At 37.6% G+C, this 23248-nt stretch overlaps 1 protein-coding gene across 7 annotated transcripts in view; it reads left to right on the plus strand.

The window, feature by feature from the left end:
- The window catches only part of FAT3 (FAT atypical cadherin 3), a 621727-nt gene that overhangs the window by 23751 nt on the left and 574728 nt on the right, over positions 1-23248 (plus strand). The window contains exon 2 of one of the 7 annotated variants that reach the window (XM_079105516.1): positions 20828-20903. The exons of the other annotated variants lie outside the window; for them this stretch is intronic. The gene's annotated coding sequence lies outside the window, so the exon portion shown is untranslated. The remainder of the gene's footprint in view (positions 1-20827; positions 20904-23248) is intronic. 7 annotated transcript variants of the gene reach the window in all.

Here is a 23248-nt window from a genome sequence, read left to right on the forward strand (position 1 = left end):
TGATTGCAAATCTGTAATTCTGGAACAAGACAGTAGATTTTCTTCTTTCTTGGAGGGTTATCTTTTATGTTGCCTATAGTTCATAATGCATGAGGGATGCGTATGATCTATTGTGCTCCTAAAATGTTTTGATTGTATAAATCTTATGAATTCAAGTTCTGTTATTATTTTTATTTTAAAAGATTCATTATTCTCTTTGGTATGGATAGCTTAAATTCTTGTTTTATAGATAAATCCTAAGCCATTCTCTTCTTTATTGTTTATGGGTACAAAGATGCATATAAACTCTGCAAGGATGTTTTTCTATTTTTAGCACCTAAGGGTTTTTGATTATAATATAAGCCAGTTATATGACATTTTAAATTCATTTTTATAGGTGGTTCATAAAAAATTAATATATTACTGGTTATGAATATAAACTGGGTATACAAATACAGAAGGAATAGTTTTCTATTTTTTTTACATCCAAGCATTTTTTATTATAATAAATCCAGTTATAGGTTACTTTTGTGGAAAGGCCTTTGTAGTTGTACAATAGTAACACCTAGTGTCCTTTTAAATAATAAGTCATTCAACTTTGTAGGTTGATCATCCAGTATGAGAAATAAAAAATCATTTTCCAGGCAGACTTTAACAACTGATTTAATTTGGAGATATTCAGTTATTCCTTTATGAATTAATTTCTGACAGCCAGTTTAATACATCAAAAAGGAAAAAGAAAGAAAAATTGCATTTGAGGTTGTCTGTAATTAGCAGAGCTGACTTCTGAAGCACTGTTAAACCCCTACATGTGAGAAGTGGCTTATTCTGAAGGAATAGTGCTTTCAAAGAAAAAAAAAAAAAAAAAACAATTGAGGCTTAGAAGGGGCCCTCTGAACCAACTTCTGCTTTACTGATTCAGAGCTGATGCTTGTACTTTTTCTGTGAGGATGAGGCAGGAGGAGGACAGGCAGTGTTCTGGGAATAGCTGTCATTTCTTAACGGAGTTTGCAAACAGAATTTATAGGCATAAGTGTGTCTTTTGCACCAGTTTAGTAAAATGACATCCACTCTCACAATGTTGCTACAGAAAGTCAAATCAATGAAGTGATGTGATAAAGATAGCCATATTTACTGTGGATCAATCAAATTCTACTGTACATGTGATGTTTGCTTCAGACAGTTTTAGTAAATATCCAGAGAAATTCCCCTCAAACTAGAATAAAACAATTCAGTAAAAATAAGCATCACTATTAATTGAAAACTGACAATACCCCAGACACTCTACCAATTCTGTCAACGTAGTCTTATGCAAACTTCATTACCTCTGAGCAGGTGCTATCCTTCATCTCCACAGATGGGACTCTGAGTCTGAAGGAGGCAAGTCCACTTGTTGATGGTCCTACACAGAGAAGAGGAAGCTAAGTATGTTTGAGATCATAGCTTTTCTTAAAAACTACATATATTTTGCATGCATCTAGTTGTTTGTCATAATTTCTTTCAGAACATTTCGAATACGACATGTAGACCGAAAAACAGACTTTTTCTTACAATTGATGACATTATAAAATTGAAATTACATCATGATGTTTTGATTGTGGTTTTCCCCAACCAGGTATTTTTTTATATCCTACTTTCCTTACATTTTACTTCTTCAGCAATTTGCTTACAAAATTTGAATTTATTTCAGTATTAGTTGAGGTAGGAGTGTAATTTTAGGAAGACAAAATCTGCTGAGGAAAAACTAATGAATTATATTTCATAATTATTGACTTTGCATTAATTTATTGGATAAGTAACAAACTTGAATGCCTGAATTTTACCAGTTTCTCAAGCCTCCAAGAATTCATGGGGAACGTCTCAGACAAAGGTTTGCTGTTGTGAAGCTTATAGTTTTTTTTTTTTTTTTTGGGGGGGGGAATGGATAATAAAGCAGCAGATATGATTTGATGGTTTTTATTTACTATTTTATATTATCAAAAACCTGGAAAGGCCCTATGAAACTAAGTATATGTTGTAAGTTCCATTATTTTAATTGGAAACCATATTTTTCTTCCTATTTTGCTTTGTCAAACTTACAAATTTCACACAAGGAACCTATTGGTTATTTTACAGATGTTTAGATTATCTTATGTTCTGGGTTTTTTTGTGTGTTTGTTTTTTATTTTATTTTATCTTATTATGATACTGAAGATTGAACTTAGGGGTGCTCTACCACTGAGCTACACCCCCAGCCCTTTTTATATTTTATTTTGAGACAGGGTCTCAATCAGTTGCTGAGGCTAACCTCAAATTTGCTATTGTTTTGCCTCAGTCTCCCAAGTAGCCACCATCCCAGGTATGGTATTCTATTTTCAGCAGTTACCATTCCAGGAGTTAATAAGGGTTGAAGGGCTTTGAACTGAACATAAATAGGAGAAGGAATAGGAGAAGCTGTTTGACTGGGTGAGGCTTCTACAGAGGCAACAAGGGGATAAGAACCACTCATCTCAGGAGAAGAATGAAATGTCATATGAGAGAATGCAGGACATTAACTTGGCAACTTTGCCTAAGACCAGCTTTTTGTATAACCCTTAGAACTGACAGCTCTTTCTACCAGGTTGTAGAAAGAGGCATAGGGGCAAGGCAGTGAAACAGAACCAAATGAGTGAAGTTCCTTGGCATTTTGTTTGTGGCTGTCTACACCATACTAGCAACTGTATTGCCCCAAAGTGACATGGTTAAATAGCTGCAGAGTTGAGAATAGAACCTCATGATCATTTCATGGGAATCCTATGTAATGGTTCTTTGTGGTGGCATCCAGGAGAGAACAGAATTCCTCTAAATCACATTAGCTGAGAACGTTAAAGAATTTATGTGGCTGCAAGCACTGTATTGGAACCATACATCCTTTCTTTTCCACAGCTATTTCTTGGTCCTGTTGACCTTAGTGATGACTTTAACAGTGCTGGTGTGGCGGCTGCTTCATAACCTGTGCTTCTCAAACCTGGCTGTGCATCAGCATCAGAGGACCTCTAAAGGATAGATTCCCACATTACACTGTCTTAGGCCTCTTACTTATCAACGAATGATCAAGTAATTGCAGGTAAACCTTTCTTCAGTAGCAACAGGACTTTCTCTCTGTATGCCCACAGCAAAACAATAGATAGGCATCTCTTTCTTCCCCAGCCCACCTCCTCCCCATTTACTATACATAACTTTGGAAAGGGAGAAGTAAGTGATAAATATCCCTGTTGCTTTTCCCAGAGGGCTTGACTGTCACTCAGATCACCATTAGAACCTGGTTACGTCCCTTACTTCTGAAAGTATTACCCCACTTTCCCTTCACCACTGCCTTTGGCCTGAACCACTCTGCCTTTTGCAGGTGCCCTCATCTCTGTCCCACTGCCTAGGGAGCAGTCATGGAGAGTTCCTTCTCTTCCCCTAGGATAGTTGGTGGGAGGCCCTGGGCAGGACCCTCACAGATTTGGTGCAGTTTTCTGCTGTAGTGCTGAAAGCTGATTCTCCCTCTCCTTGTTGCTGACTGGAACTGGAAAGATGTACATCCATTTGTAGGAAAAAGTATCCATTGCCCCCTGATACATCCCTTCTTCCCCTTCCTTACCTCTAGGGTGGCTTCTACTTCCTTTCTCTTATTGCACTTTCAATTTGCTCCTTTTTTTGAAGAACTCTCTTCAACAGACCTGTCCTCCTGTTGGTGTATTTAAACATGTCATGTAAAACACTAACTTTGTGGTTATCAGCATTGTTCTTTGTTCTTCTTGTAATTTGCTTATTTCCTTGGTTTCTGTTGAGTTTTTCCTCCACGGACTCAGATTTGGTGCTTTCATTTGCCAAGAGCACCTCGGATGTATTTATTAGCTCTTTTGAAAAGAAACCAACTGGAAAACCTAAAGATACAATACTTGGAATTTGTAGAGAGCATTTCTTCACAGTAACTCAGGTTTCTTTTAATGTGAAGTTATGCCATTCTTAGTTAAAATTGTAACTGTTGATTTAGCCATATTTTTTCTTCCAGTACATTTTTAAGAGGTGAATTTTAAGAAAGTCAGCCTTTCTGAAGAATTTGTTTATTGCAGAAACATTCAAGGTAAATGGTCCAGGATGAGAATAGATTTCACTGTTATAGAACCTTCAGGCTGGTAGGGGTTGAATTTCCTGTCTTCTGGAAAAGATTTCCAGTCTTCTACTATTGATGAATCCTGGGCTGAAAATACCACACTGTAAATTCCTGGGTTACTCTGAGATTTACTTCATTTGGGTTAGGATACTTGAACTAATTCAAAATGGTTATCGATAATTCTCTGAACTTTTAAAACAATAGCATCCACTCTTTACATTGAAACACTGCACCAGAAGCCCTGAATTTGAAGCAGATAGAAGCAGAGCTTCTCTGGTTGTAGGGGTGGGAAGGTCTGTACTCCAGGGTTCTGAGTTGAGAGTGCTTACATTATTTCCAGTTCTTTCTACCTGGTATACCATGCTTCTTGCAGAGAGAGGGTGGAGGCAAAACAGAAACTCAGAAGCTCTGCTGTCTCTCTGTCGTCTACTAAAACTACATAGCTTCTTTCATACCAAGGGCTAAGGTCTCCATTTCCAAACATGGGCAGTGAAACAAGATTTAAGAAATATTGATATCCTGAGAAGTCTTGCAGAAGAATCCAAGATCCAGAGATGATTTATTCTCTTCACCAGACCTTTTAAGACAAAAAGTTGTACCATGCATTGCAGAAAGCGTCTAAAGGATGACATGTGAAAAAAGAAATTTCAAACAATTTAACATCTTGCTGATTGAGAATATTATTCCTGCCTACTGAGCATTTGAAAAAAATTAGGGTGTTGTTATATATTAAATTTTTGAAATCATTAGGTAGGAGTAGACTCAGGTAAGTTCCAGACTAATGTTGGATGCTATGCTAGAGGATACAGAACTACTTGAAATTTGGGGGCTACCCAAAGCATTTCATGATACAACACCCTATTGAAATTTTGTAGCTTTTCTAACTCCTAGAAGTCAGAAAGTCAGGGTGAGTTGGCAGGAAGTTTGGTCTTCGGAAACTTTACTGGAAGTCATCTGATATTATGATTAATTTTTCAAACCAATCATTTGGCTGGGCATGGTGGTGCTCACCTGTAATCCCAGCAACTCAAGAGGCTGAGTCAGGAGGATTGCAAGTTTGAGGCCAGCCTGGGTAACTTGGTGAGACCCTCTCAATAAATAAATAAAGTAATAAAACAAAGATCTAGGGATGTGGCCCTGTGTTAAAACACCCCTGGGTTCATCCCACCCCTCTGTCCAAATCACTGAACAATTTCACTGGGCAGGAATCAAGGATCGAAATGTTATAGAAGCAAATACAGTAGTTGCTTTGCCTTCCTATAAGCCATAGCTAATGTCCCTATAAACTCTATCACATATCTGTGTTCCCTGATCTTCCAGACCAGGATGTGTGCCACTCCTGTGTCCCTTTACAGGCTCCTCCTGGGAATGTAGTCATGATCCTGATTTATTTAATTATTTGCATATTTTTGAATTTCAAGTTTTTAAAGTTTAAATATTGGGGTAATTTTTAATTATAGTTTTTTAAACTGCTTACTTGCTTACAAATACCTTGTGAACATGTATAATGCATGTCTTTTGCATTATGAGATCCCCACTCCATAGTACTGTACCTGCCATATTGTATGGACCCAATAAAAAAAAGTTTACTGAGTAAATGAGTAAGTGAATGAATGAAACACTCCTGAAACAACCAGACTTTTCTCCATCCTTGTTAGTACAGAGCAGCCATCGTGGGCACTTTAAATATCAAGGTGACAATCTAATGGAGCAGTTAAGAGCATAGTGTCCTGGACTGAGTCTGACTGCCACTCATAGCCACTATGATGTTGGCAATTGTCTTCACATTTTTATACCTCAATGTCCTTTTCTATAAAGAAGAGATAAGAATAATGCCTGCCCGATAGGTTGTGAAAATAGTCTGGCACAGAGTGATTATTCAACATTCGAGGGGAAGATATAAATGAATTAAGCTGCTCTAAAACAAAATAAAGGAGAAATATCACGTTGTCCATATTGCGGTCCTTCACTTCTTAGTAGTAAGATCTTTGCTATTACAGTGATGACAGAAGTGGGTGAAATCAGAGAAATAATTCAATGCCTAAATATTTGAAATGTGGGGGTAACATCTGCCCCATTACAACAGAGAAAATTAGTTAAAACTAAGAGTGTTAAATTCATATGTAAATACCCTTAATTTAGTGGAAAACTATGCGGGATATAAAAATCTTTCAAACTTATCCAGATATTGAAATCTGACAATAGATAAACTTTATTTTTGTGTCTAAATGATACTAAATATTTTGGACTCTGCTTTAGGGAGTAGGACATGGAACTCCAGGAGGAAAACGGGAATGCCTGTTATGCTCTAGATGTGAGCTGCCCGCCACAAGCTCATGTGAGAGACAATGCAAAAAGGTTCAGAGAAGAAATGATTGGGTTGTGATAGCATTAACCTAATCAGTGAATTACTCACTGATGGGATTAATTGAGTGGTAACTGAAGGCAGGTGGACTGGGCTGAAGGAGGTAGAGTATTAGGGTCATGGCTTTAGGGGTATATATTTGTGTTTGGCAAGTGGAGATTCTCCTCTCACTACCCTCCCTCCTCCCCTCCCTCATCCCTCTCTCCCTCACCTGCCGCTTTCTGATCATCATGTGGGCCACTTCTTTCAGCCACATTCTTCTGACATGATGTTCTGCTTCACCTCAAGCCCCAAGAAATGAAGTCTGAGACCTCTTAAACTGTGAGTCCCCAATATAAACTTTTCCTCCTCTAACATTGTTTTGATCGGGTTTTTTAGACCACATTGAAAACGCTAACTAAAACACCAGGCTGAGAAGAGTTGAAAACATGTTTAGTTCACACACATTATTAAATGCTCAATATAGAATGCTCTATATATTTTGAATATAGAAAAATATTTAGAGCAATATAGAATGCTCTAAATATTTTGAATTTATGGTCAAGGAGTTTATAAGAACAAATTGTTTCGATACACACACACGTGTGTGTGCGCATACACATACTACTCACTTGTAGAGTATATAAGGCACTGTGGCCATAAGACAAAAGATGCCCTCCAAATTTAAGATCATTAATGTTATAAAAATAGATAAGTAAGTATAAATAAGACAGGGAATTAGAAAATCAAAATGCAAAACCAAAAGAAAATGTGCACGTCATTTGGCATGACTGATTCAAGCTGTTTCTACATGTAAAGTGCTGTGATTCCACAAAGTTCATTAGTAATTAAAAAGGCTGTATTGTCACTAGTATTTATTATGGATTTACTCTGAGCTGCATTTTATATATGGTGCATCAATTACACCAAAATTCTGTGAGGTAGGTTTGTGATGCACATTTGTAACTGAGAAACCAGAGGTTTAGAGATGTTAATTTGTCCAAGATTATATAGCTAATAAATTGTGTAGCCAGGATATGAACCCAGATCTGCCCTGCTCCCTGTGCTGTGTACTCTAGAGGTCAATTAGGCTGTAAATCAGATAATCTGAGCTCTTCGAAAAGCCTGGATTCCTTTTAACACTAGCAACTGGTTCTAGGTTGTTGAGCAAACATCACTCTTCTTACTAGTTGAAAATTTTTGGTTTCTATAGCCTGCTCTTGACTATCCTGGTATTGGCTCAGATAAATTCTAAATAAAACCCTTGTGCCCTATCTGAAAGCCTGTTACTTATGAGAATGATAAAATAAACAAAATAAGTAAATAAATACTTCCATGTTAAGACTTATGAGAGAATAACTATGGTGAGACTAACTCCTAAATGCATAAAAACCTGATGTGGTCTTTTCCATTTTTCCCTAAGATTGTCTTGCCCCCTTGTGAACGGCAGAGATTCTGTTTTTAATGGCTGTTTGCAATTTCAACTCAGGTCGTGTTATAAAGTTTACATTTAAAGGTTTACAGTGGTACCAGATACAGTCTAAATTTGAAAGTAGCTGTGGGGGAGATGATTTTAACATTTCCCCAGGGAAGTGGACTGGAAAATTGCTGGAGAGTAAACTGTAGGGAACAATCTTGAATTGGTCTCTTGGGTTGGACATAATTACCTAATGGATTTTCCATCTCTCAAAATTTTAGGAAGGAAAAAAATTGCCTTAAAAAAATAACAACAAAAAAGTGAAACCGGCAACCTCTTCCATTTCTCTTCAGGACTATAAACTCCTACCCTCCTGTTGAGCCTTTGAAGAATGGGTGTATATTGGGGTAAAAACAAGCCAGAGGAAAGCATGTGGGAGAGAACTTAGATTGATGTGTGATTGAAAACGCATGGATTATAGCACTCCATTTGTCCTTTTAAGTCATCACTGAGTGTTGAGATTCCGTTTTGTTCAAGAATGTTTTTGGTACAGCTGGAGCCATATTTTAATGAACAATATAGCCTAATTATGATTGAGCATTTTATTTTTCCATGGACTGTGAAGGTATTTGTAGTCATTTAGCTGTTTTCTTACCATGGCTTTCTGGCCAGCAGGGTCCATTTTGTATTCTATATTATATATCATATTATATGTTATATAGTTTTCACCCAGAACACTCACATCTGTATCCCTCCTCTTGCTTAGAATTTTTTAGTGTCCAAGAACTTTAAACCTAGTTCTCTCCCCAACAAATGAATATATCCCAATACATTTTCTGTTTTCATGTGATTTTTTATTATTCAGCATACCCCAGGGATGACAATGCATCTACTTATTCTCTTATTATATTTTATTATTGATTTTTGGGAATAAATATGCTCCAGAAGAGGGAGTCATCCTCTATGATCCCAAGTATATTCATTGAAAAAGTGTGAGTGTTGCTGTGTGCATAATGTATTACAGCCGAAGTGGGCCTACAAATTAAACATCCTGACCCATTGCTTTCTAGAGGGAAAGAAGCAAGTCATTTTCAGGAGAAACTAAAACAACAGGAGCTCTGAGAGATCAAAGTACTATGAAATTCAGGCTAGGGAGACCTTGCCCTAACTTCAAGGACCATGGGGTGAATTAGTTGCAGTCTTGACTGGGGACTGAGAAGTGGTGTTACAACTGGGTACAGTGGCATGAGCAGAGGACCAAGGCTGGGAAATGGAAGTACACTGAGAAGAGACTGTGCCTGCTTTCGTTTGATTGGAGTTATGATTGTGTGGAAGATGGTCGTGAAAGATAATATTGGTGCTGGATTTTGAGGAATGTTGGATGTCAGGAAGGAAACTTGAACTTTATGAACTTGGCAGTTGAGCTTCGCTAACATCTTGACATCATTCCAGACCACTGATTATTGTAGAATTTTCTGGAGGCAGTCAGCATGCACAGTGGATTGGAGGGGCCTGGGGGCACAGAGAGAGATGTACCATTGAGGCAGATCAGTTAAGATGAATTGTAATAATAGATGATCCTAAAGCAGGTGGAATGGACATGGGGACAACAGACCAAGGACTATGGAAGGAGACCCAACAATATACTATTTTCATGTGGAATAAAACAGATGAAGGATTAGTAGTTATATGACAAGGACAGGGTTGATGGCATTAACAGAATTAGGTGAAAAAGGAGGAGTGTGTGTGTATGTGTGTGCTAAGTTGGGATTTTCTGTGCAGAAAAGAACTGTGGTAACACAGGCTTTCTGTCTGTTCATAATCTGACACTTCCTTAGCAGCATAATCCTGGGTAAACTGTTATACCTCTGAGTGTGCTTCTGCATTCATAAAATATATCTTTAATTTGTAGATTCATTATTCCAAATATCACTTGTTTAAGAGAATAGAGAATGGAATGGTTCAAGTAGTTCTCAGAAAGTAAGAAATAGGAGGAGCAGGAAATACAAGATGGAAATAGTTTCAGTTTCTTCCTCCTGCAAAAGATTTAGACTCTTGACATTTAAAGCGGAAAAGCACAATTTGAATGAATGATGGGAAGTTATGTTAATTAGTTGGTGAAGAGACAGAAGATTCCCTCTTAGACACTTAAGATGTCAATAATTTGGAGCAGCACCTATACTGGCCACGTTTATAATTAAGACCAATAGTACAATTGTTAATACATAAGAAATGTCCTGAAATGTCCAGAGATCACACTAATGGATTTTCAGTGACTTTTACAAAGCTAAAAACGGAAACTACTTTCAGGTTCCTTTTTTATGCCATGTGGTAGATACCACAAGAGGAGTTCCACTTTTTGGGAGGTGGTATAGATATATTAAGTCTCAGAACTTAGCACTTCAGAAAGGACTGAAATTCTTTATGTCTAACAACTTGTAAATAATTGTATGACTTCTAAGCTACTTCAAATGTTGAGTTGAAATGAATTGGAAGGGAATGGAACCTGCCATTGAAAACCAATGGATTGAACTTTGCTAAATGCCAGAGGGGACCTAAGTGACCTCCCCAGTGTTTAAAAGAGAGTTATCAACCTGCTTTCATGTCTCCTTTTTGGCCTTTTCCATGTAAGAGGTGGGGAACAGAAAATGTGGTGGGGGTGTTTTTAGAATGAAACTGGAGTTTGCCCTCAAGTCTTTCAAAGATGAGACAGTTTTACTTACCAGGGAGAGGATCTATTACACCCTGAGCAGCTGCTATTTTTGAGGCAGGAAAGTGAATCTGGAGAGCTTTGTACAGCTGTCATGCAGAATTCTAAGCACCCATTTGATAAAACCTGTCAGTGTGACCTGGTTTCTTGGGCAGATACAACTGATGGTTGTAGCCTCTTTCCCTGCTAGTCCTCTTTCATCAGTTTTGTTTTTATTTCCCCTTAGGTATGTTCCAGATTTAGCATCTTAGAAGTGGTGCACGTGTGTGTGTGTGTGTGTGTGTGTGTGTGTGTGTATTAGGAGTATTCATTTGTGTGATTGAACTCAGACTTGTATTTGTCTTCCAGGACATTCAAAAAAATTTTGACCCAAGGATCTCAAAAGTTTGCCCTGTAGGGAAAAGAAGCAGTAAACATCCTTATCAGCTTTCAGCTTTCTTATTTGGTTATAAAAGTGGTAAGGCATGAAATTGAAACAGATGGAATAAAAATAACTAGATTTATCTTTCTTAGTTGAAGTTTGCTGACAATTCCTTTAACATCTAACTCTCACTTTCTTTACACACACACACACACATATTTTAGTTGTTGATGGACCTTTATTTTATTCACTTATTTATATGTGGTTCTGAGATTTGAACCCAGTGCCTCACACATGCTAGGCAAGCACTCTACCACTGAGCTACAACCGCAGCCCCTAACTCTCACTTTCAATAGTTCTTCAAGGTCCTCTAAGGTCCTATGGATACATGCATGAGTGTTAAGTCCTCAAACAGGTCTGTTACTGGAAATGTGCCCTAGACTAATTCAGGGTCCATAATATAGACCAGGAAGCCTATTTTATGCATCTGTAATAAATAGATTGTGAAGTTAATATATCACCTGATTCCTTATCTGTCTTGAAGTGGACACAGTGTATTTACTATCTTGAGTTATACCCAAGGAGGTATATGTTTTTCATGCCCTCTCCTTGATAAGTTAATATGGACTTTATAACATCCTTCCATAGAAGATTTGAGACAATTTTCAGAATTGCAAGCTGACTGTGTATGCCAACACATAGGACATCAGATAGACAGCAAAATAACTTAAGTAGTGGGTATCCTATTCACTTTTTGTCTGCAGATATTAAACAGTTTGAATAGCTGGGGAAAAATTGTTATATCATTATCTGTGGGTAGTGTGGTGATAGTTTATTATAGGGCAGAGTTACTGAAAGAGAAAGAGCTGTATCATTATTCATATTTAAAAATGCTGTGACAATGTACTACTTCAGATGAATGTTGTTCCCATAAATCATCTCAAATCTCTGTACTCAGGGGATTTTTGAAAAGATAGTATTTTCAGAGGCAAAATTATTTCAATTTCTTCATGGCAGGAATTTTAGAATGTAAGGAGGAATTCGTCCAAGCAAGAAAGCCATTTTTTTTGTATGTGTTCATATCATTAAATAGAAAAGGTACAAGAAATACATCAAATTTAAATATGAATTAAAGAATTTCTCCCCAGCTTGGAGTCTCAGACCTCTGAGTAATTAAAGTGTGTGATTGTCAAGTATTGTTAGTATTGTTGTAGTCTGAATCAAAAAAACAGATTCCTCTCCATTTCGGGGTATCAAAAGGGCCTCTTAAAAAGGGTTGAGAACTGTACTCTATAGCAAGGTTGTAAAAGTGATGGTACAGTTTTCTCCTTTGTCTTTTTAATTTAGCCTTTATGTATGGAATTTATATCCCAAAATCTTACCATTTGATATTTCAGCCCACTTCAGAATAACACAACAAAATTACAGTCACCAATTGAACTCAGTTCAGTACAACATTCACTCTAATGGCCTTAGAGCTTCCAAAGTTTTTAATGATTCCTACACCTGTGTGGGTGTGTGACTTATATATTAATACTTGATTGTTCAGGAAATTTCTTTTTGAAATCAGAGTAATGCTACAACTAAGAGTTATGTCTAATGCACTTCAAAACTTCAAACTAGTTCTTTGACCTACTCATAATAGTTGGATGGCAAGGCATTTTAGCCATTCTTTTTTATTAAGGTTCCCCAAATTTATGTCTTCTACTCATTTATCTCATTTAACATATTATAACTTCTTTTCTCAGCATTTTAGGTGTTTCTGTTCTTATGTTGTTTTATTTACACACATACACACACACGAGAGTATATATGTATATATATATGAGAGTGTGCATACATATGTAATATATTTTTATAGTCATATAAACTGAATCAAATTAGTGGTTGCAATTTTGTGCTGTTCTGAGTGGGGCTGAAATGTCATATCTATATATATATGTCATATATATGCTCTTAAATATATACATATATAAACAAAAAAGGGAATAAAAAACAAATGTGGGGGAATATATATAAACATGCATATATATACATGTACATATATATAAAAAGAAATGGACACAGAGAGCAAGAATACATGCACACACACACACACACACACACACACACACATAGATTTTTAAATATGCATAGGTTAGGTCTCTAGAAGAATAAATAGACTTGGACATTATTTTCTTGCATATGACCTAAAAAGCTTTCACAAGGCTTACCATATTATATTAGTTTTTACTTTCCACAGTGTGTCTGAAAAGATGGAATAGTGGCAAGAACCCCCTAAGAAGTTAATGATTAATTGGAAATTCTGTTGACTTGGTCATGAAGTAGATTGAGACCCCTTCATCTGTCCTTGATTGGGAATGACTGCTCATGTGTGGATTTAATAGCCTTCAGAATTCTTCATCTTTCCTTCTCATGTATTTTTTTAAATAAGTAACTGTCTCTTTCTAAAAGGAATTTGTATGCATGTACATTTGTATCAATGTGTCACTATTATGTATAATTACAATGCACGAATAAAAAGCTTAAATTTCAATTATATAAAAATTTTGAAAGTTAAATATAAGTTAAAGTTAAAGAATGGATCTTTTGAGGCCTGGATAGAAAGAGAAAATGTATGCCCACCCTTACCAAGTTCAAGTACTCACTTGGAATATCAGGCTCTTTCCATCTTAGCTCAGAATTGGAGAACTTATCTTGAACTGTTACAAGATATTTATAAGGGAACTTTGGCTGGTCCTTCTTTTCTCAGAAAACAGTGTCAGACCTTTTAATGATGTATCTAAAGTCTTAGAGAATTGAGCAAAATAATTTCCTCCTCCAATGGAATTTTGCTAGATCTTTCTAGGGAATGATCTAGAAATGGAATGGAATATATTTTACAAATTCAAAAAAATATAGAAAGATAATTGAAACAAGTTTTATTTTCATAAGTATCTGGGAATTCAGTTTCATGTCCTTTTGGGAAAACTAGCATATAGTACTGGGATAAGTGCAAAACTAAGAAACATTCCCAAAAAGGAATGAGATGCAGAGTGCAAACATCTCATCTGAGTCAACAGCACCTGGTCCAAATGTAAATGGTTGCAAGTTCTTCTGAAGGATGGTTGTCAGCGCTATTATAGGAGTAAAAATTAGTAGTACCATGGAGAAATAAGCAATAATTCTCTTCAGGGTGGCCACTGAACACTTCTAATGGGCTTCTTAGGCACTGCTGTACTACAGTCATCTTTTTTCTTTCTTTCCCTTCTTTATTTCTTCTCTCTTTGTAGCTGGGTATTCCACCCCACATTGTTTATTTTAATACATAAAATGCCCATCTACTCAGGCATCCTCCATAACTTTTTCCCCCACTGTGCAGACCTCTGTGATGAAAAGCTGACCAGCTGTGGGGTCGAGCCTCTCTGTGTTAACCCAGCCAGTGTTCACTGTGCACCATGATTCTCATGGTCCCATCCATCATTTCTTTTTTCAATTCATGTAACCTGGTTTTCCTCAGGATTTGTGTGTCCTATCCTAGTCTGGAGTCATACACGCAGTGTTTGTCCTTATGTCACAACTGACAGTTGTAAATTAGAAATTTGTATCTTACAAAAGATATTTCATATTAGTGCTATGGGAACAAGAATTGTATCTCTGCTTAATGTAGATTTTAAAGGTATATGAAAAGCTATCCATCCTACTTCTGAAATTTCCTTTCTGATGTGAATGCCCAAGATCTGAAGATTGGATTTTCTGAGTAAAATTGCATTTATTCTAAACTGTTGTATAGTAAACATAGTGTTTGAACATAGGTATAAATGTATGTGTATAACTTTAGCTTAATTCTAAATGCTTTAAAGTGAACCAATTAAAAAATATTCTTCCAGTATATTGTCTGTCAGCGTGAATCATATTCTACTTTGTGTTGCTTTCAAACTTCCCTTTTTTATTGTGGCTTCTTTCTCTAGCTATATTTCTAGGGCCCCCAAGATTAGGAACCTATCTTTGACATTCACTTTTAGGACAAATGAAAGTTGATATATAGCAAACTACTCCTGAGTTGGATGCAATGTGTGAGAGAGGTGCTCAAGGAAAAAGTGCTACCAGATGATGTGATTATTCTGATTTCACAGACTGAGAAAATAACTGCAGAGTAGTGAGGTGACTTACCCATTGCCCGTCTTTATGTTTGAGCTCTTGGCCAGTTGCTGCCATCCAGTAGTCTCATTGGGACTCTGTTTTGCCTCTTCTATCTTGTACATTCTAGATGTTATTCTGTTGACCTTGGGCACTTTAATGATAGAAATGAAAAATAATAGGACAAGCTAAAGTACATTGACACTAATGCTGGTGTTTACTTCAGATTTGTGTGCAGAACACTTTGAGATTCAAATTCTGAGTTGTGTTTCCTTGTTGTACACTTCTCAGAGGAGTAGGACTTATTTCATGGCCTTGGTTCCCACATATGAAGAACAGAACATGAATAGTTTTATATAGTGCAAATGAAATGTGTATTGAAGTGGTTAAACAGTAGAAACCAGTCTTGGGTTGTTTTAAGGACATTAAAGCATCTCTGTCCCTTTGCCTATAAAATATGCATTTAGAAGGGGTGAACCAGTAATTCAGAATGACCACTTTCCCATACCATACACTTACTGTGGGTGAATCGAGGTTGCTATTACCATGGAAATAGTTTCATTTTCTCCTTTTTGGAGTATAAACACACACAGTTCAAATATTGCTCAAATTTGCATTTCATATTTATCTTTTCTAAGTTTATGCTACAAAGAAAAGGACATGGAGGAGACACTAGCCTTGTATCTTTGGTGTTATTCCATTGATTGTCTCACACCCAGCTCCTTGTGGAGGTCCTGGAATTTAGTTGTCACTAGATGATGCTGGCACCTTTCCTTGAGGACAGTCATGGTGAGAGATTAGATATCTTTCTTCTTTAGTGTTACCATTGAAAGATTGACACATTTATTTATTTCAACTTGGATTTGAAATCTGTGTCTCGTTGGCAAAGAGGATTCCAAGTCAGTTACTCCTTTAGAATGTAAGGATGTAATTCTGTGACTATTCCTGGCAGTCAGAAGAAAAAAACAAAAAAAGGAAGAAGAAAAAACAAAATAATTTTTAGGCTAAGAGTCTAGTCGTCACCATGGCTCCCTGGAGATTTTTATGCTGAGGTGTTGTTTGTGCCTCACTGTGTGAGTTAAGAGGACCACTGAAGAATCAGGGGACTGGAATTCTATATTTGTTTGAAAGACAAAAAAATTATTATTGCCTTAGGCTTAGCTATGTTAACAACAATAAATGTTGAGGAGTTAAAAAGAAACACCAGAACTCCCCCTCATTGTTTCACTGTACTTCACTGTACTCCCTTCTCTGTTTTTTTTTTAACCCCTCCTCCACCCTCAAACATCAAGTGATTGCCAAACCCTGTGACCTTCCTTCACCCTCAAATATCAAATGAGTGCCAGGCAAAAATGTGAATGGAGCAGACTTCTTTTTCTATCTTTGTAGAGTCCCAGTCTCATGGGGAAGACAGATGTGTGAACAAGAAATCACAATATGGTATTCACAGTCTCTGAGAAGACTTTGGTGTTGGGGAAGACTCTAAGGTTGGATGTGCCAGGTCATTAGAGCCCCTGTAATGCATGTCATAAACAAAGTAGGCTGTGAACATCAGAAATATATTAATTTATTTTTCATAGTTCTGGAGTCTGAGAAATCCAAGACTAACACATGGCAGATTTGGTATCTGGTAAGAACCCATTTTCTGGGTCATAGATGGCACCTTCTGACTGTGAACTCATAGGATCTTTTTCATAAAGGCCTTTGGAGTTTATATTTCAACCGATGAATGTGGGGGACACAAATCTTCAGACCATAGCAATGGGGAAACGGCAGGAGATCCCAGTCTTCTTTTCCCCTCCCCTCCATTCTCCCTTCCTTTTTCCTCCATCTCTCCCTGTTATTTGAGCTAAACTTTAGCACTTGTCCCAGCTGAAATTATGACTTCAATAACTACTTTTTGTTATTAAGCATAAGATACAATTTGTAATATTTTCCTCTAAGTCTTTAACTTAGAAGATTTATCTCCATTCTAAATGCCTCTTTTAAAGGAATGCCCACTAGTTTTTCATTAAGAGAAAGGGGTAATAAATAAGCTACACTTCTTTTCAGCATTTGTGGAGGTAGCTCTCTGAGCAATTCGAGCTGTTTATTTCATTCTCTGGTTGGAGAACCTGGCCCCACTATGAAAAATAATGTCCAAATACCCTTGAAACTATATTTTCTTTTTAGTATGGGCAGGAGCTAAAGAAGTGTCTTCAGGACCAAAATGCTATTTATTCCATGTTTGACACGTACAAATCCTCCTTGATAAAATGTCATTAGGGAGGCATATTGAGCTGTGTGGCCTCGGCTGATAGGTACTTTTCAGCTTTTATCACTGTCTGTGTCGGAAAATTAAGTGTAATCGAGGGTGCTTTCATTCCTTTATTAACTCTAGTGGGTATATTTTATATTAGGAAATTTAGTGCAACATTTTGCCTTGGAGAAATGTGTGTCCCTTTCTGCTCTAACAGCCTCAGCCTTCCCAGTCTGGAGTGCTTATGGCTTGAAAAGGCCTTATGCCTGCTCTCTGGTTGAAAGCTATCTGCTCAGGATGGCAGCAATTGTTTTCAGAGACTCACTTCATCTGTAGTTTTGTTTTGCTGAAAGAACATATCTTCTAGTTGTAGGGGTGGTGATCATTTGCCAGAAATTTTATAGAAATGCCAGCTGAAATGTGGGGTGTGTTTACTGGGGGCCTTTTGCTGATTCCACCTGAGGACATTTATTCTCTGTGATTCATGCTCCATAATTCTCAGTTAACTCTGGCATATCATCCGTGGAGTTACATTCCATGAGCAAATGGCCCATTAGCATGTGTCTGTGTGCTGCCCTGTGCTGATATAAATCTTCTGAAGAACTCTGGACTTAGCCATTGTTCCTGCCTAGTGTTCAAAGGCATGGAAGGCTGCTGTTCTGACAGCACCTTGCCTTGTCATGGGGCTACAGCTCCCTAAATTCCCATCCCGTCAACTTTAGTACCAGCACATTCATTGAATATTTCACTGGTAAGGTTATCAGTTTGATATTTGGGAGTTGACCATATTGTTATTCAGGAAAGAAAAAAAAATGGGAATGAATTCTTATTGATCTGTATGTGCCTGCATTTCTAAAAGATTAAAATAATGTAAGACTGACATTGTGAGCACATTCTTTCTTGTCTTAAAGAATTTCTAAATTTATGTGGAAATCCCCTGCCAGGAATCTAATTAGTTAATTAGTTCTAATTAGTTAACTTTAAGAATAAGAAGAGAGTGATAGGTATGTTTCCACTTGGGACAAGGGGTGAGGAAGCAGCAGCCTGGACAGGGCACAGATTTTGGTTGAGGTCCTTGAACCAAGAATGGCAGCTTGGGAACAATTGCTTTTAGGAAGGAACGAGCAGCAGTGGTGATAGTTAGTGATCCCAAAGAAGCAGATCTACCAAGTAGACCTCTTATCTCCTGTGTGTGTGTTTTAGCCTCTGATCAAGTTGCTGAAATATGGTTTTTCCTAGAAGTATATTAAAGGCAAATAAAAAGGAATCTTTAATTCTGACAGTTCTCATCAGTAGCCATTGATTAACATTATTTATTTACAGAGACTTCTTTTTTAGACTAACACCCCAAAATCCTTGAGAAGTCCAAGTCTGTGAAAAACCATCTTGGGACTACATAAGCTGTGTCCCATGCGGGATGACATGTATGAACACATGCCTGTTGGAACCCAGAGGTTGGCTCCTCGTTCATTTCCTCATGCAAGCAATTAGGTTATTGAAAAGTTAGGTTCTTTGAACTTCAGTGTACATCGTTATCATTATTGTCTTTTAAAACATAAAAGGAATTTAGCTCTAAGTTCGTCCTTTAAAAAGTAAACAAGAACAATTTATCCCTTCAGGGACAAAAAGGGAAGGAAAACAAACACCGGTCCCAAGTTTGTGCTAATCACTGTCATTACATTATCTCTTTTAATCTTAGCCTTGACACATAACTTAATTATTCTCATTTCACTTATGAGGAAACCTGCTGCTCAGAGAGGCTAAGGAACTCACCCAGGGAAGCACAGTAAGAGGCAGAGATGGATTTAAATTTAGATCAAGGTTGATGCCTGTGTCCTTTCCACTGCCCCGACTTAAGGTCATTGAACTAGTTGGTGACAAAGAGAATGGACTAGGACCCAGTGCCTTTGTTTTCCCAAGTGGTGATGTTTCCATACAGTATTCTACTTAGCTTAGAAACATTTGAACATTTGTGCCTATTGTAAAGGAGATTAATACAGAATCCCTATTCTTAACTTTTTAAAAAGTAAAAATAATTTTCCTTGAGGCTATAATTTCAAAAATATACCCCCTTTCTTTTTAATGCTTGACTCTTTGTATAAAAGCTAACTGAACTTTCAGACACATCACTAACTTAATTTTAATCTCTGGTCGCTCTTCTGTATTTATTTCTTTTCCATTCAAATGATAAGTATGCATTTGTGGTTACCCTGATTAATGTTTTACACATATCCGCAGGCATTCATGGAGAACAGGCTAAAATATAAGTTACCCTTGGCTTCAGAAAACTTCTGATTGGCATTTAGAAACATGCACAAAATATACCCCTGAGTAAGCAATGTTTCACTTAATAATTTTTCTTCCTTTTAAGGAGGGAGGAGGAAGAGGATTCATTTACATGGGAGATTTTGGTTATAGTAAAGCTAGCCTATGATTCAAAAAAAAATTTTTTTTCATTTCAGCTTTTTACCTGGCATAGGAAAAACTTAAAACATAGATGTATTCAGGTGTTTTTAGCATGATGAGCTGGAATGGAATGCAGAATCAGCTCCCCCCCCCCCTTCATCTCAGAGTAAAAATATCACCATATCTTAAATTGCCTTGGGTCAGAACACTGTTTGTTGAATTATTCAACAGTTTGAACTGGTAGAATTAGAGGATTCATTAGACTGAAGGTCAAAAGTTAAGTTAAAAACATTTCCTTATAGTTATGATATGACTCATAATGTTGACAGATTCCAGAAAGGCCGCGGGAGCTGAGAGATGTGTGGTCTTAATGAGCTAGAAACTCTTTGGCTTGGCCATTTAGCCCGCCCCCCCCAACCACTCAGGAGTGCTCTGAATTCAAATCATGTAGGTCTGTGTTCAGATGTGCAAGCAACTATGCAGGTAAGATGCTCTCTGGTTCTTTTCACAAAAAGATGAGAGTGAAAATCATCCTATTGATTTATATTTATTTTCTTGATTTTATTGACATCCCATGAAAAAATGAACCTGGGTCACACAATTTGAGCAAACAGAACATTTTTTTAAATTCAGTTGATCTTAAAGTTACTTGTTGGGAGAACCTTAGCTTGAAGTTGTTAAGTGGAAACTATATGAAGTGATGGGAAAAGAAATAATAATAATATTGTGCATGTTCAGAGTGCCAGGTTCTCTTGGGCAATAAAACATTTATCTATTTTCTTCTCAATTCATTTGTATATACAGAATACTTAGTATTAAGTATCACCATTTCAGAAATAGAAGGATGTGATTTGCAAGATACGAACTCCAGAACTTACTCTTTTGACACCAGTGTAGCCCCCACACCTTACCCCGCTTCCCATGTGGTACCTTACCTGTAGCACTGACCTGGAAAATTGTCCTATACTACATCCTTTGGTGCCACCCCACATTTCTTTTTCTTCCTGTGTGTTGAATCTCACTTCTATTAAGATATGTTAAGTTGTTGGTTTGGACACTTCAGAAATAACTGGTAGTGAAGCCACAGGAGGAATGAGATTCTGACCTTGGCTATGGCCCTTGTCCTCTCCAGGTGATTGGCGACATCTTGTGGACTTGAAATGTAAGATTCCAGGCTGCCACGGGGTGATAACTCTGAGCATCATTTGGTAAATATAACCACTTTCATTTTTTTGGAACACTTGGCCTCCTGGGCCTCAATTAAATCACCTTACCATGGTTTTCCTCCACCTCACTGTCCTATCCTATTTGATATCCTTTATTGATCTTCCTGCCAACCTCTTAATTTTGAGGGTGTTTCCAAGTTTGAACTCAGGACCTCCTCTTTATCTATAGTATCCCAGGACACCTCTAGGGAGGTCATCTAGTCCATTGGTTCTAAGAACTTTCTATACACCTAAGTTTTTATGTGTAACTGAACTCTCTCGGGTACCTAAGGGACATCATCTACAAATGTGGTGGAAGAAAATTCGTTTTTTCCCACCATGACCCTAAATCCACTTTTGCTTGAATCTTTCCAGTCTTTGTAAATAGTACCACTATTCAGCTGTTTCCTTAAGCCCACATTCTAGAAGTCATCCTTAATTCCTCTCTCCCTTATTTCCCATGTCTAATCCCTTAGCAAATTCTATCTGTTTTACTTTCAAAATGTATTCTGAACCAGAACACTCCCCACCATCTTTGTCATTCCCACGGTGTTCAGACTCTTCCCCAAGTACTCTTGCAGCAGCCTTTATTCTCTACCTCCAGGCCTGCCCTGCTATAGTCCCTCCACCATGCTGAGCCAGGGTGTTCATCTGACCAGCTCTCTCAGAGTTTGCTTAAAACCTGCCAGTGGTTTCTATTGGAGACCAGTATAACATTTAGACTTTATGCCTAACCTCAAAGTTCCCTCCTACCCTGATTTCATCTCCCTCTGCTGAACTCGTGGTGCCACAGTAGCTTTATGGGCATCTTGAATCTCTCAAATATTCCTGCCTTACCACCTTTGTTTCTGTGGCTCTTCTGCTTCCCATTCCTCCGGGGTTTACTCTGCCATTCTGTCCTCATTGGTATCTGGACTTGCTCCTCCCAGCAGCCATTCCTGATCACCCTGGCTAAAACAGTTCCTCTGCCACCTTCTTAGGATGATCCTGTATCATTCTCTTCATAGAACATTTTAGTGCTTAAAATGATCCGTGTTTACATTCTGCTCTTGGCCTCTCACCACAAGAACTTAAGTTCCTTGAGAATAGGGAATCTATCTGCCTGCTTTACTGCTCTACCCCACCAGTTCCCAGAAGGGTGCTTAGCACATAGTAACTATTCAGTACATACTAGTCGACTGACTGACATTTAATACTCAGCATTTTTCTCTTTGTTTCTGTAGCCCTTTTGATTTATCCTTTGAAGAAAGAAGTAATGATTTCCTTTGATATGCTGGACTGAGTAAATTGGGTCTGCCCCATTCATCTGAAGAAATTATGCTGCCAGATCCCATAAATCTTTTTAATGTAACTTGGCTTTTTCTGCTATTCTTTAAGTTCTCACTTTGGGATAGGACTTATTTTATGTTGCAAAACTGTTGTCCCATTTTTAAACTGGTGTGTGACAACTTTTGGAAGTAGACTAGGTTCCTTTCACTTCTGTCATGGATTAGGGCTTGTTGGCTATGAGATTGCTTCTTTTTCATATGACTGTAAAAGAATTTAGACCAGCTCTCCTAAGCAGTCTTTGTCCTCCATCTCGTTTTTCTGAATTGCAGAAGGAACAATCTCTGGTTTATGCATTAAAGAGTTCTCTTTTTTATATTTTTCTGAAGTCCTCATATCAGATTTGTACATAATGATGGGAAGAAGCAACAAAGCTCCGTAAAGCATTGGAGGGAAATTGAGGGAGTCACATGTTCACTGTACCCTGCTCCTGTGGGAGTCTCATCTGGCTGGAAATAAAACAGGGAAGAAATCCAGTGTGGAACACAGAGTGGCTTTGCCAACATTCTGGTTAAGGATTCTCTGTCCCGGCATAAACCTTGCATTCCTATAACACAATTCAACCACTTCTGAGTTCCTAATAAGTGTACTGCATTTTATGAGTTAAGGAGTAGTGGTGAGGATGGGAGGTTGGATGGGATGTTTGGGAAGATGGATGAGATGAATTGTGTGCTCAGGAAGCTCCTAACTAATAAATACAAAAATAACCAACCTAAAAGGCACAATGTGATTTGGCCCATAACACAGAAAGCAGCAAAATGCAATGGATATTTAAATGGAGGAGAAGGGGGGACTCACATGTAGGTTAGAGGAAGAATGCAAGAGAATGAAGAGGGAAAGCGGCATGGGAGAGGGGCCACTTGAAGAGGACACATGGCATGGGGTGGGCCAGCCCAGAGAAAATGTTTCCCAAATAAACAAAATGTTAAGGAAGGGTATCCTCAGGTCTCCCTCCTATCTGTTGTTGTTTAAGACCTTGGAAAACATCATTAAAGAAACAATTGTCAAGGAAGTGTGCTAGA

This window comes from Sciurus vulgaris (genome assembly GCF_902686455.1).
Source record: "Sciurus vulgaris genome assembly, chromosome: 11".
Taxonomy (NCBI): Eukaryota; Metazoa; Chordata; class Mammalia; order Rodentia; family Sciuridae; genus Sciurus; species Sciurus vulgaris.